This window comes from Pantherophis guttatus, chromosome 3 (genome assembly GCF_059756535.1).
Source record: "Pantherophis guttatus breed Tessera chromosome 3, ASM5975653v1, whole genome shotgun sequence".
NCBI lineage: Eukaryota > Metazoa > Chordata > Lepidosauria > Squamata > Colubridae > Pantherophis > Pantherophis guttatus.
The window spans coordinates 64,476,499-64,492,896 of record NC_142065.1 but is presented as its reverse complement, the minus strand read 5'-3'; the positions used below and the strand labels follow the sequence as shown (position 1 = coordinate 64,492,896).

General features: G+C 39.2%; 1 protein-coding gene and 1 long non-coding RNA gene across 11 annotated transcripts in view; both read left to right on the top strand.

Moving 5' to 3' along the window:
• The window catches only part of SSBP3 (single stranded DNA binding protein 3), a 199,810-nt gene that overhangs the window by 77,121 nt on the left and 106,291 nt on the right, over positions 1 to 16,398 (top strand). The window lies entirely within an intron of this gene.
• LOC117664266 (uncharacterized) lies at positions 9,638 to 15,227 on the top strand. The gene is made up of 2 exons (XR_004590977.2): positions 9,638 to 9,714; positions 15,082 to 15,227. It is a non-coding gene; the product is annotated as an uncharacterized LOC117664266 (long non-coding RNA).

The following is a 16,398-nucleotide window of genomic DNA, read 5'->3' as shown; positions in this document are numbered from 1 at the left end:
TCACTGGACATCAATTTCCCAGAAACAACTTACAAGAGAACCATGAGTATTTAAAAACATCCATCCAATCTTTTTGTTAAAAGTAGAGGCACAATATAAAATCAGCTCCTAGTTTCCCATGGTGCTTATAACCTTGAAGCTTATATACTCTCAGTATTCACATATACACTTATATATACTTGAAAAAAGTGTGCTTGAAAAAGATTAAAAATACTGCTTTAGTTTTTAAAAAGAGAATATTAAAACTATGGGGGTGTTTCCAAATAAGTATGAACTGTAAGGATATGTTTTTTTGCTTCGCATATGCCAGGCTAGTCATAAATTTGTTAAATAAAACACACTGGTTGACTTCAGAGTGTGTTAAATCCAAAGTAAGGTAAATTAGGGATTGATGTGATGTATGAATGTTATAGCCTTTGCATCCCCTTCTGAGCATCGCATTGTATTTTGGCAACGTGAAGTTGTAGTTCATGAAACTATTCATTCATTTATTTATTGGTTCGATTTATATGCCGCCCTTCTCCAGAGACTCAGGGTGGCTTACAATGAGTTAAGCAATAGCCTTCATACTTTTGTATATACCTGCTTAGTAGGGCTTTTGTCCCCCCCCCCCCCCGAAGCGGTGTTCTTTTTTATACAAAGTCAGCTTATTGCCCCCACAATCCGGGTCCTCATTTTACCTACCTCGAAAGGATAGAAGGCTGAGTCAACCTTGAACCTGGTGAGATTTGAATTTGTAGTAATGCAGGCAGCTGGTGTTACTTAACAGCACTTTAGTCTGCTGCACCACCAAGGCTCTTACTAGTCATATTAACTAGTCATATTAATATGACTCAACTAGTCATATTATTTGAGTCCTGGGACTTTAATCCCACCTATGTATTTTACACAATTTCCAGACTGAGCTACTTGTTTCTGGGCTACAACAGTTTAACTTCTGGAAAGGAATCTTTTGCTGTTAGAGAAACATGGCTAGAAAAGTAATGCTTTGGGTTTTGCATCCTAGACTTTGTCTTTTTTTTCTACTGATTTCCCTTAGAAGATAACTGTTTCGTGATGGGATGGTCAGTATTCATTATAGCAAATGTGTTAATGGCTAGTCTCCTGCAAGCCAAATATTTAATGATAGCCTACAAGGTGCACTTCTGAATTTATCCACTGCCCTGCAAATATTGTGGATCTGTTCTAATGGTTCTTTTCCATCCATTTCTTCTAATGGCCCTTAATTTGGGGCTTCCTTCAAGATGTTTTCCTCCTGAAATTGAATTTAATGCTTGATCTGGATGGGATTCACCCAGGCTGGATGTTTAGCAATCTATATACAGTATGTATTTAAAAAAAGGACCGAATTGCTGGTATCTCGTCGTTTGTAAGCTATTTTTAGAATTTGACATATGGGACTTCCAGTTTACTGTAAGCATTTTCCTGGCACTTACCAGATTGCACAATTTTTAATATTTTGAAAATATTAAAATGGCATGCTGCAAAGTGAAACACTGGCCTCCAGGTTTATCTTAAATTTCCAAGTGTACCCTTTGAAACCCTTGTGGGGTTAATAAAAATTATGTGCAGCTACAACCCAGAGATATATTTGAAAGTGTGCCTTTTGGCTCAAAACAACAAAAGTTGAGACGTGAAGGAAGGAGTTTCCTGTCAGAGGGGTCTAGAGAAGATGGAGGTAAAATGATGCTTGATAACTTCTTGACAGCTATTTTATGAGTGGGGAACCTATTCTGCTGATTCTATATTATAAGAGCACCTAGAATTGTGTTCCCAAAACTTGTGTCTTCCATCAGTAGAAAAGGGGACGGAGACGTCTGCTTTAGAGTACAAGTATCTTGCTATACTGTATCTCTGAGTATTTAATTGACCAGGAAATCAACAGGCTTTTGAGTTCTATCCAATTCTTACATCCTTGTGGCTCTGCTGCAGCAATAGCGGTTCTGTCAGGTTCTGTCCAAAATAACTAAGGGCTACAGGTAGTCCTCCATTTACAACAGTTCATTTAATGACTGTTCAAAGTTACAACAGCACTGAAAAAAATGACTTATGACTATTTTTCACAATTATGACCGTTTCAGCATTCCCATGGTCACACGAGTCACATTCAGATGCTTTTGTCAGGGTCCCGACAGATGCCCTAATTAATTCATGAGCCTCGAGACAAGTTTCAAAAGAATTGGTTCATATTTATGATAGTTGCAATGTCCCCGGGTCATGTAATCCTATTTTTTTGACTTTCTGATAAGCAAAGTCAATGGGGAAGCCAAGCAAAACTCATTTAACAAATTTCTCACTTAGCAACATAAATTTTGGGCTCAATTGTGGTCGTAAGTCAAGGACTACCTGTACTTTATTCATCTGAAGTGCTCAGTTTTGCATAGCAAAATGCATGGTAGATGTGGTGCAGTGGTTAGAATGCAGTACTGCAGGCTACTTCTGCTGCCTACCGACTGCCTGTAATTTGGCAGTTCGAATCTCATGAGGTTCAAGGTTGACTCAGCCTTCCATTCTTCCGAGGTCGATAAAATGAGGACCCAGATTGTTGGGGGCAATATGCTGACTCTGTAAATCACTTAGAGAGGGCTATAAAGCACTGTGAAGCAATATATAAATCTAAGTGCCGTTGCTATTTCTGTATGATCTGCCTTGAAGTAGCAGTACACTGCAGTACACTACACAGTAGCATCTCTGGGCTTTGAAAAGTATGAGTTACTATGGAGCAGGTTCTGATTATAAACGAGCTTGCAGCCTAAAAACTCTCCAAACTATTGTATTGGAGCCAAACTTTGGATTTAGATAGGCTGCATTTAAACAATGCACTTTCTTGATTTATTATGAAAGCAGATGCCTTGGTTGCTCATGGTAGAGAATTTTCTGTGCAGTGTTTCCAAGGTGAAAGGTTATTTTAGTCTCAAAGCAACTAAGTGGGAAATGAGATTGGATTAGCTGAGATACTTTGGTTTCTTTATTAACAACTGAACTTTGAAATGGCTCTGAGTGGCATTTAGGCAAAACTGGGAAAGTGGATGTAGAAGTTGTTGAGTGTGAAGAAGCTTCTCATTCTCAGTACTCTGTAGTACTTTCAAATTGGATAAGTCATTTCCAACCTTACGCCCTCCAGATTCTTCTACTTGTAGCCCATAGTTTCTGAAATGTGCTAAGTATTTGGAGGATTTGTAGTCTGAAGACCTCTTTCCATGGGGCATCTGGATATTCTTTTATGAATTATCAGATGGTCCTTATAATTTCAAAGTGGAATTTGACTTTGGAATCTATGTAGGAGGGACTGAATATAAATTATGTTCATACTTTCTATGGGCTTATTTGAATGGTTTTGAGACTGCAAAGTCTATAGTTGTTATAGAGCAGGATAATATTTTGAGAAGAGGGTGATCTAGGGGTGGTGATATTTTGATCCCATAACCAATTCCATAGCCATGCATTTGAACAAGCGTGAAGACACTTGAAAATCAATGTCTTCAGAACAGGCAGAATCATTTAGCTTTCTGAATCCCCCTAAATTTAGGTCTAAAATCTTTACTCCATATCGATCATTCTTAGATCATATTTTTATACAAGTGTTGAGGCAATGAACACATTTCAACACAGTTCTTGAGCTCAAAAAGTAGCACTGCCTTTCTGGAAGGAGAAGAGTACTTTGTTTAGAATTCATGCTAATGTAGAGAGATTGCAGTTAGTTAGGAATATGTGGTACTGAACATGCATAGATTATGCTGCTTGAGAAGAGCAATTTTCTTTTCAATAACATATGAAATGATTCCTCTTTTCATCAGACCAGTCAACTTTTCTTTTTTAAGCAATTAATTTCATATTTTAGGATAGGCAGAAAGACAGTATTTCTCTTGAAGTGGTAGGTAAGAGAATGTATTTACTGTAATGTGAATGTTGAACCTTCCCATTTGCTAATAAAGCCACTTTCTATAGTTTTATGTAGGTTTTCAGGGGGTAAAGGAAGTTTGTTCAGTGACTGATGTCAAACAAATGATAACCTTTTCCTCAAAGTAGCTTATTCAGAAGATAACTGTAGAAGCTTTCTAGAAATCCAATTAAGCCAAGGGATTTTAATTGATCCCATAATGATCTCCTAATGTTTGAGCATTAGAACCAAAGGTAAAAGACTGAAAAAGACTAATAGCTACCATGTACCAGTGCCCCAGATCTAACAATTTTATAAGTTTCTTTAGAATGATTACTTGATGAGAAAATATATTATGAATTGACACCATAGAATAGAAGAACTTACTTGTAAGTTGAATTAATGTTTCAGGACATACAACACACACCAATTGTGAAAGGGGATTTGTGAATTTAAGGGATGCAGTTTTTTCTTTGTTTGGTTGAAAATGCGAAAATGAAAATATTTTATGAGAGACTTGGTTTTGAGTGTAGCAGCAAGGATTGATAACAACATAAATCAATTACTTCTTCACAGAAAAATAAGGATAGTAACAACAAATATTGTTGGAAGGAGTACTATAAAAACACATCCAGGATCTGCAGTGGCACTGTAAGGTAGAATCCATGTACTTTCTTCTATGTAATATTCATTGGGGCACTGTTTAAAATGTGTTACGGGGGGGGGCATGGAGTGAAAATGTGGTCCATGCATAGAATTTGGATAATGGAGTTGTGGAAAACCAGGTTCAATATTCTCCAGTATTCAAAAAGTTACTCGTAGTAAATTATAGTTTTCCTATTTTGTGGTTAACAAAATAACAGAATTGGAAGGGGTCCTGGAGGTTTTCTTCCTGCTCAAGCAGGAGATCCTATACCCGTGATGGCGAACCTATGATGTGTGCCACAGGTGGCACGCGGAGCCATATCTGTGGGCACACAAGCGTTGCCCTAGCTCAGGTTCAGTGTGCATGCGTGCACCTGCCAGCTGATTTTCGGGCCTTCCGGGCCCAACAGAAGTTGGGAAATGGGTCATTTCCGGCCTCCAGAGGGCCTCTGGGGGGTGAGGAAGGCCGTTTTCACCCTCTCCAGGCTCCTAGAAAGCCTCTGGAACCTGGGGAGAGTGAAAAATGGGACTTCCGATCCTACTGGAAGTCGGGAAACAGACCGTTTCCAGCCTCCAGCAGGGGAGGCCATTTTCTCCCTCCTCAGGCTCCAAGAAAGCCTCTGGAGCCTGGAGAGGGCGACCTACTGGGCCCACTGTGCTATCGCATGCCAAAAGTGGGGGGAGCGCAGGGGGGTCACGCACACATGCACGGGGGCGGAGCACATTGAATTATGGGTGTGGGCACACACATATGCGCCTCCCCCATGTGACCCCTGCTTTTGGCACGCGACGGCAAAAAAGTTAGCCATCACTGTACCATTCCAGACAAATGGCTGTCCAGTCTTGTCTTAAAAGCCTTCAGTGTTGGAGGCAAGCTGTTCCACTGGTTGATTTTTCTTACTGTCAGGAAATTTCTCCTTCATTCTAAATTACTTCTCTCTTTATTCAGTTTCCATCCATTGCGCCTTGTCTTGCCTTTTGGTGCTTTGGAAAATAAGTTGATGCCCTCTTCTTTATGGCAGCCTCTCAAATATTAGAACACTGCTATCATGTCACCCCCCAGGTTTTTCTTTTCACTAGACTAGACATACCCAAATCCTGCACCATTCTTCATATGTTTTAGTCTTCAGCCCCCCCCCCCCCAATTTTTTTGTCGCTCTTCTCTGTACTCTTTCAACATCGCTTTTATATTGTGATGACCAAAATTGGCTGCAGTAATCCAAGTGTGGTCTTACTAAGGCACTAGAATGCAGTAGTATCACTCCTGGTGATATTGATTCTATCCCTCTGATAGTAGTTTAATACTGTAATAGGATAATAGTTTGCAGATCATGAATTTGCCCTTTGTCATAAAGAATTAAATTGCTGTATATGTTACCACAAAATCTGTTCAGAACTTGTGTACCCTGTTTCCCCTAAAATAAGACATCCCCTGATAATAAGCCCAATCGGGTTTTTGAGCGCATGCACTAAAATAAGCCCCCCCAAAAAATAAGCCCTCCCCGAAAATATTTAAACACATGTGCAGCCAGTCCCCACTATTTCCTCTGGTTTCCTCCATGCGCCCCAAAATAATAAGACCTCCCTGAAAATAAGGTCAAGCGCTTATTTCAGGGTTCAAAAAAAATATAAGACAGGGTCTTATTTTCGGGGAAACACGGTATGTTACTGGGTCCTCAGTAGCCTTGTAGACTAGAAACTTCGTCTCTTTCTCTTTTTAATGAGGAATCTGAGTCCTAAGAGTTCAGAGGGATTATTGCGCTGGAGACAAGATCTAGTTCATGTCACATTTGCAGATGAGCAATGTGTTAGTTCCAGAGGATGTGATTTAATGAAACCTGAATATGTTGATCTCATTTTATTTCTGTCATGTACCAATGTTCTGTCATTTGATATTAGATGGAGCAAGATAAGAATATGTAAGCAGCTCTCTATCCTTACAATTATTTTTTATGACTTTAGACTTTCCTTTTTTCTATAATTTGCTCTGAGTTTGTTTTTCCTTTAGTGGAGTTGGCAGCATTAGTTACTATTCATATATACCCAACTAGTGTACTCTGGTGTTGTCTTTTTGTGTACCTAACGAAAGTAGGAGAACCTCTGTCTAAAAATTGGGAACATGTTTTCATTTATTTCCTTGTACAGTATGTATAGATATGTTTAATTACTTGCTTTTAGTGTTTCATTCTTCATCAAACAAATTCTGTATTTACTGGCTGTTTCTTATGAGTTTATTAGTTAGATCCCGTCTTTCATTGAAGAGATCAATACAGGATACATTTCTCCTAATCAACCATCCTTTGAGGTACAGGGGGCTGAGAGAAGAAGAAACTGGTCCAAAGTCAGCAATTATTTATTTATTTATTTTATTCAATTTATATACCGCCCTTCTCCTAGTGGACTCAGGGCGGTGCACAGCCAGAACTAAAACACATAACAATACAAAATTTAAAATTATTAAAAGAATTATATACTTTGGCCCAAATTTAAGACAATTCGAATTAAAACCCATTGACAGATTAAAAGCTAAACAACTAAAAAACTAAAAAAAAAAGGGGGGGGTATCACGCCAGCCCTGCTTGATGGAAAAGAAAAGTTTTCAGGGCACGGCGAAAGACCCGGAGATCCAATATCCTTCTTATCTCTGGGGGCAAATCGTTCCAGAGGGCGGGAGCTGCCACAGAGAAGGCCCTCCCCCTGGGGGTCGCAAGCCGACATTGCCTGGCTGACGGCACCCTGAGGAGTCCCTCTCTGTGGGAGCGTACTGGTCGGTGGGAGGCTATCGGCGGCAGAAGGCGGTCCCGCAAATACCCAGGTCCTATGCCATGGAGCGCTTTAAAGGTGGTAACCAACACCTTGAAGCGCACCCGGAAGACCACTGGAAGCCAATGCAGCTCACGCAGGAGAGGTGTCACATGGGAGCGACCCCTCGTTCCCATAATCCCCCGCGCGGCCGCATTCTGCAATGAACTTCCATGGCTAAGAGTAGACTTTAACCTATCACAATCTAATCTATTATCATCACACTAACTCTTCCTCCAGCAAAATCAACCAAGAATTTGGGCTAACCTCAGCTAGCCTGGCAATGGTCGTATTGTAATTCAAAATATCAGGAAATCAAAAGGTTGTTTTTTATAGTCCACAATGAAGCTACCCTTGGCTGCAGATCTTCATTGTTCATGGGTTTGTATATCTTTCACAACTGATACATGTAGATTTTCTGAAGAAAAGGGCAACAAGCAATTTAGCCTAAGATTTTGGCTGATACCAATAGGATACAAGCACTTCACTACTGCAATTAAATTGCTTTTAATTTCCAGGAGGGTTGAACAGTTTATACTTGCTTTTGATTGTGTTCATGATGCATCAAGTATGCCGTCAACATTTTTTGGCTGGGCTGGAAGCTGTGCATGCAAATCAGTTGTGGGTGCCATCTAGTGATGAGTCCTCAAATGTAATGCCAGAACACTCTCCACTACACAAACAGATATGCACATTCTGACGTCTGAAATATGTAGGAGTGTGCAACTCATTTTTGTGTACAAGTGTCAACTTTAAATTAGCAGTGTGATGATAGTGTTAAAACAGACCATAATGGTAGCACCAATTATGAGATAAATGACCTCATAGTAGAGTTAAAAATTAACTACATACCTAGGACCGCTTTTTGCCTAAGGCTTAACCTAATCAGATCATAAAATTGAATTGATTGGTTTCACATAAAATATTGACATTCAATACATTCAACTGCTAAAACAAAATAGTTATCCTTGTGATACTTTTTTTTAACCTATGCTCTGTTGTACTTAGCAATGTTTGCCATGCTACCCATAATGCCTGGGTAATATTTTTAAAGAAAACACTTATTTAAAAAAAATACTTCTATGCAGCTTTCCAGTGTTCAAAATTTGATAGTGCGAAAAAGTCTTCCTCGTTTTTGCTGGTTTCTGAACCATTAAACTAAACTTAGGAAGCCCAAATCAGAGCTCTAGATTGAATATCAAAACTGAGGTGCAGGTAGGTTCCAGCTTTGGTTAGTTGTGCTTGTCTATTAGGATAAAAATAACTGTCAATCGTACTCTGACCTATCTCCCTTTTACTTGGGGAAGGTCTCTGTGCAGGATAACTGGTCCTTAAAAATTCATGGAAAATTGTTCATAATTGTTATGACTCAGAAGTGCAGAATAGCCATTCTGCCCTGCCTATTTTTCTCACTTTCATTGCGTGCAGAGTTCTTAACAGCAGCTGCAGAATCATTAGGAGAGAAAAGAGAGAGAGAGAGAGAGAGAAAGAAACACACTCATGCAACCATGGTGCAGTGTTTTATTTATGCTAACTGCTGCATTTGACTTAGAAAATGATGTCCCACTGGGTCCTGTGGTCAGCATATTATTGCTTGATTGATGGCTGTCGAACCGGCAGTTTGGGGCAGATTGCAGTGGGTGGAGGAAAAGAACAGATGCTCATTGACTTTTGGGGCTTAGTGTCACCTAAGACTCCAGACCACATCTGGGGGAGGGGGGGAGCAGATGGAAAAGCTCTATTGACACCAGCCATTCTTTTCTGACTGGTTTTTCCCCAAAGGGAAATCCCTCAAATGATTATGTCACCTTTTTTTGCCACTTTTAAATCAGGAATGTGGTAGCCTGGAAAAAATAAAGGCACGCTATGCAAATACTCACCTACCTGACACAAGCACCGTTGTGTTCAGCAGTTGTTAAAAGCAGTCACTTTATGAAAAGCCATTAATACAGATCTCTAAGGGATTATCAGCTGCCAAAAAACCGTGACTTCATTAGCGTAGTGATTATGACTTAAGGTTTCAGAATTCCAGGTTTCAATGGCAACAATAGCCAATCATTAATAAAATAAAATAAAAGGCAGTAGGTAGTTATTGGAAACACGGATATCAGCGTGATTATTGTCCACAATCTATTTATTCTCTATCCATCTTCTTTATTTGTTTTGCAAAGGGCAGGACCAGGTTGAGATTTCCAAAAACAGAAAACATGGGGATTGATTTTTAGTAATCTGAATGATTTAAAACAATTAGATTGTGTAGCCCGATTCAAAGGGTTGCTGCTTTGTTTTGGGAACAGAAGAACTTGTGCTCCCTTCTTAATCTAACACCTGATCACAATGTATGTTGTCATCTCTCTGGATTATTTTGCAACTATAATGGTGGCCTGGTGAGTTGGGTTTACCTATGCCCTCCTTCGTTTTGTAGATCTATCATTCAGCGGACACCTTAGCTGGAAGTCAAAGATATCTAGAAGTGCCCCCCCACCCAAGCTACATTTCTGGTTCCCTTCTACCTGATTCACAAATAAGAAATTTGGAAAAAAGTGGTAGCCATGCAGTAGTCCAAAGACTGATTAGATGCCCCTGTTGGTTTTGTGGGACTGTCACAAAATTAGGTAGAGGCATTTTAATGGAATGGAGAGAATGCAGGAAGAGGCAGCTGGAGGCAACTGTTTGGGAGCTGTCTTCTTCCATATTAGTCCCACCATGTGTCCTGATTACGTTTGTACACTGGCCCAATTTTCCATTGATTCAAAACAATGATTGGAGAGACTTTGGAGAGGAAGAATTTAGTTGAAAGCTATATAACTAGATAACGATAACAAATGCTAAAGTTCCTTCTCTGGATAGAACATCTCCGTATATTCTAAGGTATTATATTTTGTTCTAGAAGCATAAAGCTTCATGTAAAGTATTATTTTAGGTTACCAGGTTCCTCTACTTTGAGTGGATTTTTGTGTTATTGCTCTCTGCAATAATAGTTGCATTTATTGGCTGATTCACATATAACAGGGAACCATAGTTTTCTGTTGGGAGAACAAATTGAGACATACCTCAGGTTCTTGTATCTTTGTGTTCTGTTTATTTTGTGTAATCTTGCTATGAAAACAATATACTTGAAATAACATGTGTCTGAATTTTGATCATGTGTTCATGAGGTGGCTGCAACAGTCATAAGTGTGAAAAATGGTTATAAGTCACTTTTTTGAGAGCCGTTGGCACTTTGAATGGTCACTAAACGAACTGTTATAATTCAAAGACTACCTGTATACAGCCATGCTTCATATGGCCAGAAGGTGTAGGAATATTTACAGGACCTTGAAGTAGCTCTGGGACCATTCAGACAGTAAGCAAGAGAACCTCCAGATATAGAATATTGGATAAATTACATTTGGAAATAAGAGAAGTAAAACCTACTGTAAAGAGGAGACCTCAATAAAACCATCAAGGCCAGAGTTTAAAATTACTTAACTACTGTCTGTGTGTGATACTGCTTTGGATGACATGTTTTATATGAACCCTATAATTTATATAATTGGTTTTCTGCTAGTGATACTTTAAATTATACTTTAAAATGTAGTGCTTCCTTCATTATGATTTGATGGGTGATGGGAATCTTTCAAATGTTACTGGCTCCAGTATTGGCCTATACCAGTAGTGGATTTCAATTTCGGCTGCTACTGGTTCGCTCATGGGCACTCACACGCTCATGTGACACTTCTGCGCATGCGCAGAGACATCCAGGTGGGTGGGCAGAGCCTCCCACTACCGCCGCTGCTATTGGTTTGCCCAATCCGGGGCGAACCGGTAGCAACCCACCTCTGGCCTATACTAAGGAAATAATGTGAAATACCACCAGCATGAGTTGGAGGATTGCATTCTCATCCAGACTATGACACTGATCATTTTCATCCATAATAAAGTTATGTTTCTCTTGTCATTTAATACATTAGGAAGTCTAAGCAGATTGAGCATCTGAATCGTAGTCTTGTTGCTGTGCATAGGTCACTCTTTAGGAATACACAGTGATGTAAATTAAGTTACTAGCTGAGTTAAAATTTCTAATCCCAAGACTGGGACCAATATAATTTGTGCAATCTTTATTTATAAAAAATTTACAGGCTGCCCATTTTACTCTGCTTTTATAACCTTTGCCTTTCCTGCCCGTCTGATATACATAAAATTCAATAGTATCTACAAAGAGATTGTAAAATATACTCTGCATACGCACAATAATATTTGCTGTAACTTTTTTGCAACCAAGTTTCTTGGTTGTCTGCACCTGCTACTCTGTTAGTTGTCTTCTTTGTAGTAGGTTGATCATTAATTGATTGTTGTTTTTTAATATTCTGTGCTTGGAAGTGGAAGCAAGGTTAGAGGTTACTTCAGTGTAATTATTAAATAGTGTAGGAGTTGCCTTGTGATATTTGAATGTATATATCTTGTCGTGGAGGATAGTATGTTTTTGCCTTATCTTGAATCATTAAAAATATTCCTGATCTTCTGATTTTAATAAAATGCCCACTTCTGTTTTCTTTCTCCTTCTCCATTTCTATTCTCCCTGAATTAATGAAGAAAAACTTAAGAAGTTCTGCTCATTTCCTGCAGACCTTACATTATCAGAGTGAGGTAGCCTGGGATGGAACAAGACTTCACTTATCCCATCCACATACAGATCATCTGGATGTCCTTCATAGAGAATTACAGGTAGTCCTTGACTTACAACAGTTTGTTTCGTGACTGTTCAAAGTTATAACAGTCCTCAAAAAGGTGACATGACTGTTTTTCATACTTATAACCATTGCAGCATCCCCTTGGTCACATGAACAAAATTCAGGAGCTTGGCAACTCACTCCACATTTATGACAGTTGCAGTTTCCTGGGGTCATGCAATCCCGTTTTGCGACCTTCTGATGAGTAAAGTCAATGGGGAAGCCAAGTTCACTTAACAGCTGTGTTTTTAATTTAACAATGGTAGTTATTCGCTTATAGTCAAGGCTATAGTCAGTTGCAATGTATGACTGTGAAAGTTGGACCATAAGAAAGGCTGAGCGCCAAAGAACTGAGGCCTTTGAACTATGGTGCTGGAGAAGGTTTCTGCGAGTCCCTTGGACTGCAAGGCGATCAAACTGGTCAGTCCTAGAGGAGATCAACCCTGACTGCTCTTTAGAAGGCCAGATCCTGAAGATGAAACTCAAATACTTTGGCCACCTAATGAGAAGGAAAGACCCACTGGAGAAGAGCCTAATGCTGGGAAAGATTGAGGACAAAAGAAGAAGGGGACGGCAGAGAACGAGGTGACTGGATGGAGTCACTGAAGCAGTAGGCGTGAGCTTAAATGGACTCCAGAGGATGGTAGAGGACAGGAAGGCCTGGAGGAATGTTGTCCATGGGGTTGCAATGGATCGGACACGACTTCGCAATTAACAACAACAACAACAAAAGTTATTCACTTAACAACTCTTATCAAGAAAAGTCATACAAATTGAATTAATAAATAAAATGGGGCAAAATTCACTTAACAAATGTCTCACTTAGCAACAGAAACATTGGGCCCAATTGTGGTCAAGGACTACCTGTACAGAAGTTGATTAAAAGCTGATGCTTACCCTATTCTTCTACTGTCTGGGTTGTACTTGAAACCTGAAAATACTGTACTCATTGGTTGCTTAAAAATACGGTGAGGCAGAATCTTGTTTATATTAAATAATCTATTCACCAGCTACTATTTGATTTACTACAACAGGGCAGGAAGCATTCATTTCTATATTATTCAATGAATGAACAGCAATGTTCTCCCAGTATATTCCCTTGATACCCTTGTTTTCCCAGATATACATATCCCTGTTGCTTCTGTCCTTTCTCATCTTTGTATTTCCTTTCCTGTAGTAGGACGAGTGAAATTGGTTGCTGTGAGAGTTCTGTTAGTCAATATCTTAGTAGTGTATTTTCCAGTAAATGCTCAGGACTCCAAAGCAGCAGAGGTTAAAGGGTTATAACCTACCTTACGTCCTGAACTTGCAAGGTAGAGCCTGGATCATAAAGGAAGACTCTTGCTTACAAGAAATCTTTCCAACATTGTACCATCCGGTTCTAAGAAGCCATTTCCAGTTAGTTTAGAGAGGTGAATGTTCTTTGCTATTCTGGGAGATATGAATCATTAGTGTGCATAGTCATCATGTGAGTCAGCATTTTTTTTGCAGAACCCATAAAGCTAACTTTTGTAAGCTATCACAAACTGATCTATTGTTACATATATCTCTGCAGCAGGGAAACTTCTGCAGTTTGTTATAAGGGGCCGATCTGCTTGGATTTTATTAGGAATCCTACCCATCAGTACAGTAATACTATCTGATAAAGATGAACCAGAGAATAAGATGTTGGTATACTTGATATCTGAGCAATCACATTATTTAAAATTTCTCTGAAGTTATGTTTTTATTTGGCTAGTTCAGAAATATTCTCATTGTTTAGCACTATTGTCGGACATAACTTGGAGACGGAGGTTTCTCTGTTATCGTGCAGCCATTCTGTGAGAGGTTTTCTGCCATTGAGCATGTCCGTCTCTGGGAATGCTTTGACATTTTAGTGTGTAACATTGAAAGCAAACATGCTTCCTGTGGTTTTTAGGGGTGGGGAGCCAGTATTTGTTTTCATTAATTGTAGCTTATTGTATGGCTGACTTTGCCTGGACTCTCAACATAAGCTATGTTGGGCCTGGTTCCTCCTTAGGTGGATGACGAACAGGAATTAGTGGGATTGTAGCCTAGGCTTAGATGTCAAAAGATATGATTTGATTCTTGATGAACGTATCTTTTCTTTTATGTACACTGAGAGCATATGCACCAAAGACAAATTCCTTGTGTGTCCAATCACACTTGGCCAATAAAAAATTCTATTCTATTCTATTCTATTCTATTCTATTCTATTCTATTCTATTCTATTCTATATTCTGAAAGAAAGTAATGACAAGTTGTGTCTGTTTTCTGTAATGTTGCCAAGAGAACTGTATAGGTATCTCCATGCACTGGTAGTCTTCAACTTTTATGAATATAATGGAGCCTGGAATTTCCATTGAAAGTCATTATATCCATAAATCAGGGTACCCCTGTGATTAGACCTGATTATATGACTTTTTTTGTAGAGGTTGTTAAGTTAATGCTGTGATTGTTAAGTGAACACTGTGGTTGTTGAAGGAATACCACACTTATTAGCGAGTCCATTTATTTCTGTGGGTGGTTTTTTTTTTTTGCCAGAAACTGGCTGAAAAGGCAGCAAAAATATCAGAAATCCTGGTCATGTGACATGGAATACTACGATCTGACTGTAAACATGAACTTGTTGCCAAGCACCCAAATTCATTCATGTGACTGGGGTGGGGGTGGGGGCATTGGAACTCCAGAAACAGGTTGTTAGTAGTTTTTGGATCGAGTTTGTCTTTACTTCAAATGGTCGCTAAGCAACCAGTTGTTGAATGAGGACTGCCTGCAATTAGCAGGAATCACACTTGATTCAAGGGTGTCTTTATGTTTGCATATTATAATGTATTTAAAGGGACAACAATTCCAGTTATGAAGGGTGCATTTTTGTTTTGTTTTGTTAATGAGATAGATGCAGGGCATATTTCTGCTGAATCATAAAGGACCCTCACCTTCCTGTAACTGTTACCCTATGGGCACTCTCTCACAAATGCAATTTATAGCTGGTGTACATGCAATGCCTTTCGAACAATCCTTTTTTTTTTTTAATAAAAGGTTTTACAAAAAGCAAACTAATAAAGTAAAAGAAGAAAAAGAAGAAGAAAACAGCAATGTGCAAAGAGAAAGAAATAGAAAGAAGAAGCTTCTAATTTCCTTTGCAGCAAATATAAGTGCAATTACAGAATTATCCCTTACTCTGTGATTACAAAAAAACTCATTTTTTTTATTATCCAGTTTTTCCCCCTAATCATGAAAGCCAAGAACAAAAGCATAGTTCTTAAGTGAGTTGCTCTGTTCCGTGCCACATCCATTCTGCTCTTCCTGCGTATGCGTATACAATACCACATAACTCAAGACTTGATGATGATCACTATCTACATGATGGTTAGTCTGAGCCACTGCAACAGAGGAATACATGACACCTCTACACCTTTCTTCCTTAAGCAGCCAAACAGTTTTTGCAGAATCCATTGTACTATTTATGTAACCCAGCAGAACAAAGCCCTTAGCATCCCTTAGAATGGGACAACTCGCCACGACCAATTCGCCACAGCCAACTCACCATGGCCAACTTGCTGGCGGACAATTCATCATAGCCAACTCGCTACGGGACAACTCACTGCAGGACAATTCAACAATCGTTTTAATTATTTACATTTTTTTTTTATTTTTGTCATTCACATTTCATTTTGTCCCTCCATTGGCATCCTTTCTTTAATGATCCTATTCCACTATTTCTTTGATATTAGTGCAACTCTTCTCTGGCAGCGAATTGTCCTGTGGCGAGTTGTCCTGTGGGAAGTAGACCATAGCAAATTGTCCCATGGTAAGTTGACTGTGGTGAGTTATTATAGACCCTTTAGCCTAGTGATTTCCTGGGGCTCATGAGATTTTTTTTTTTTAAAGTCACTTCTCAGGCTTTCCCTGGTGGTTACCAGATAAAATGCTTGGTTGCTATTTACCATTTAATGTCTTGTTGGCAACACTTGCTCTAAGAGACGGAATGGATACCAACTGTGGGGCCCTGAAGTTGCTCTTCGCAATGAGGGATCGGTTGTCCAGAAAGAGCTTTCTCAGTGGTTAGGATTCCAAATGCAATTTAGGAGGAGGAAAATATAGACACAAACACTGCAAACTGAATTGGGCCATGTTTTGAAATGTGAAGCCCCTTCCTGCTTTGTCTTTCCTTGCCTTTTCAGATTTGGGGCTAAGTGATAAAATTTGGCATTCTTTCAGATCATCCATCATAGAAAATGGCCATCAAGAAACTGCTTCATTTAGTAGATTTACTGGCATATTGGAGACATTAATTCTCTGGAGCAAAAGGTGCTAAATCACTGCAAATCCATGGACTTCATCATCTGCTCAGTG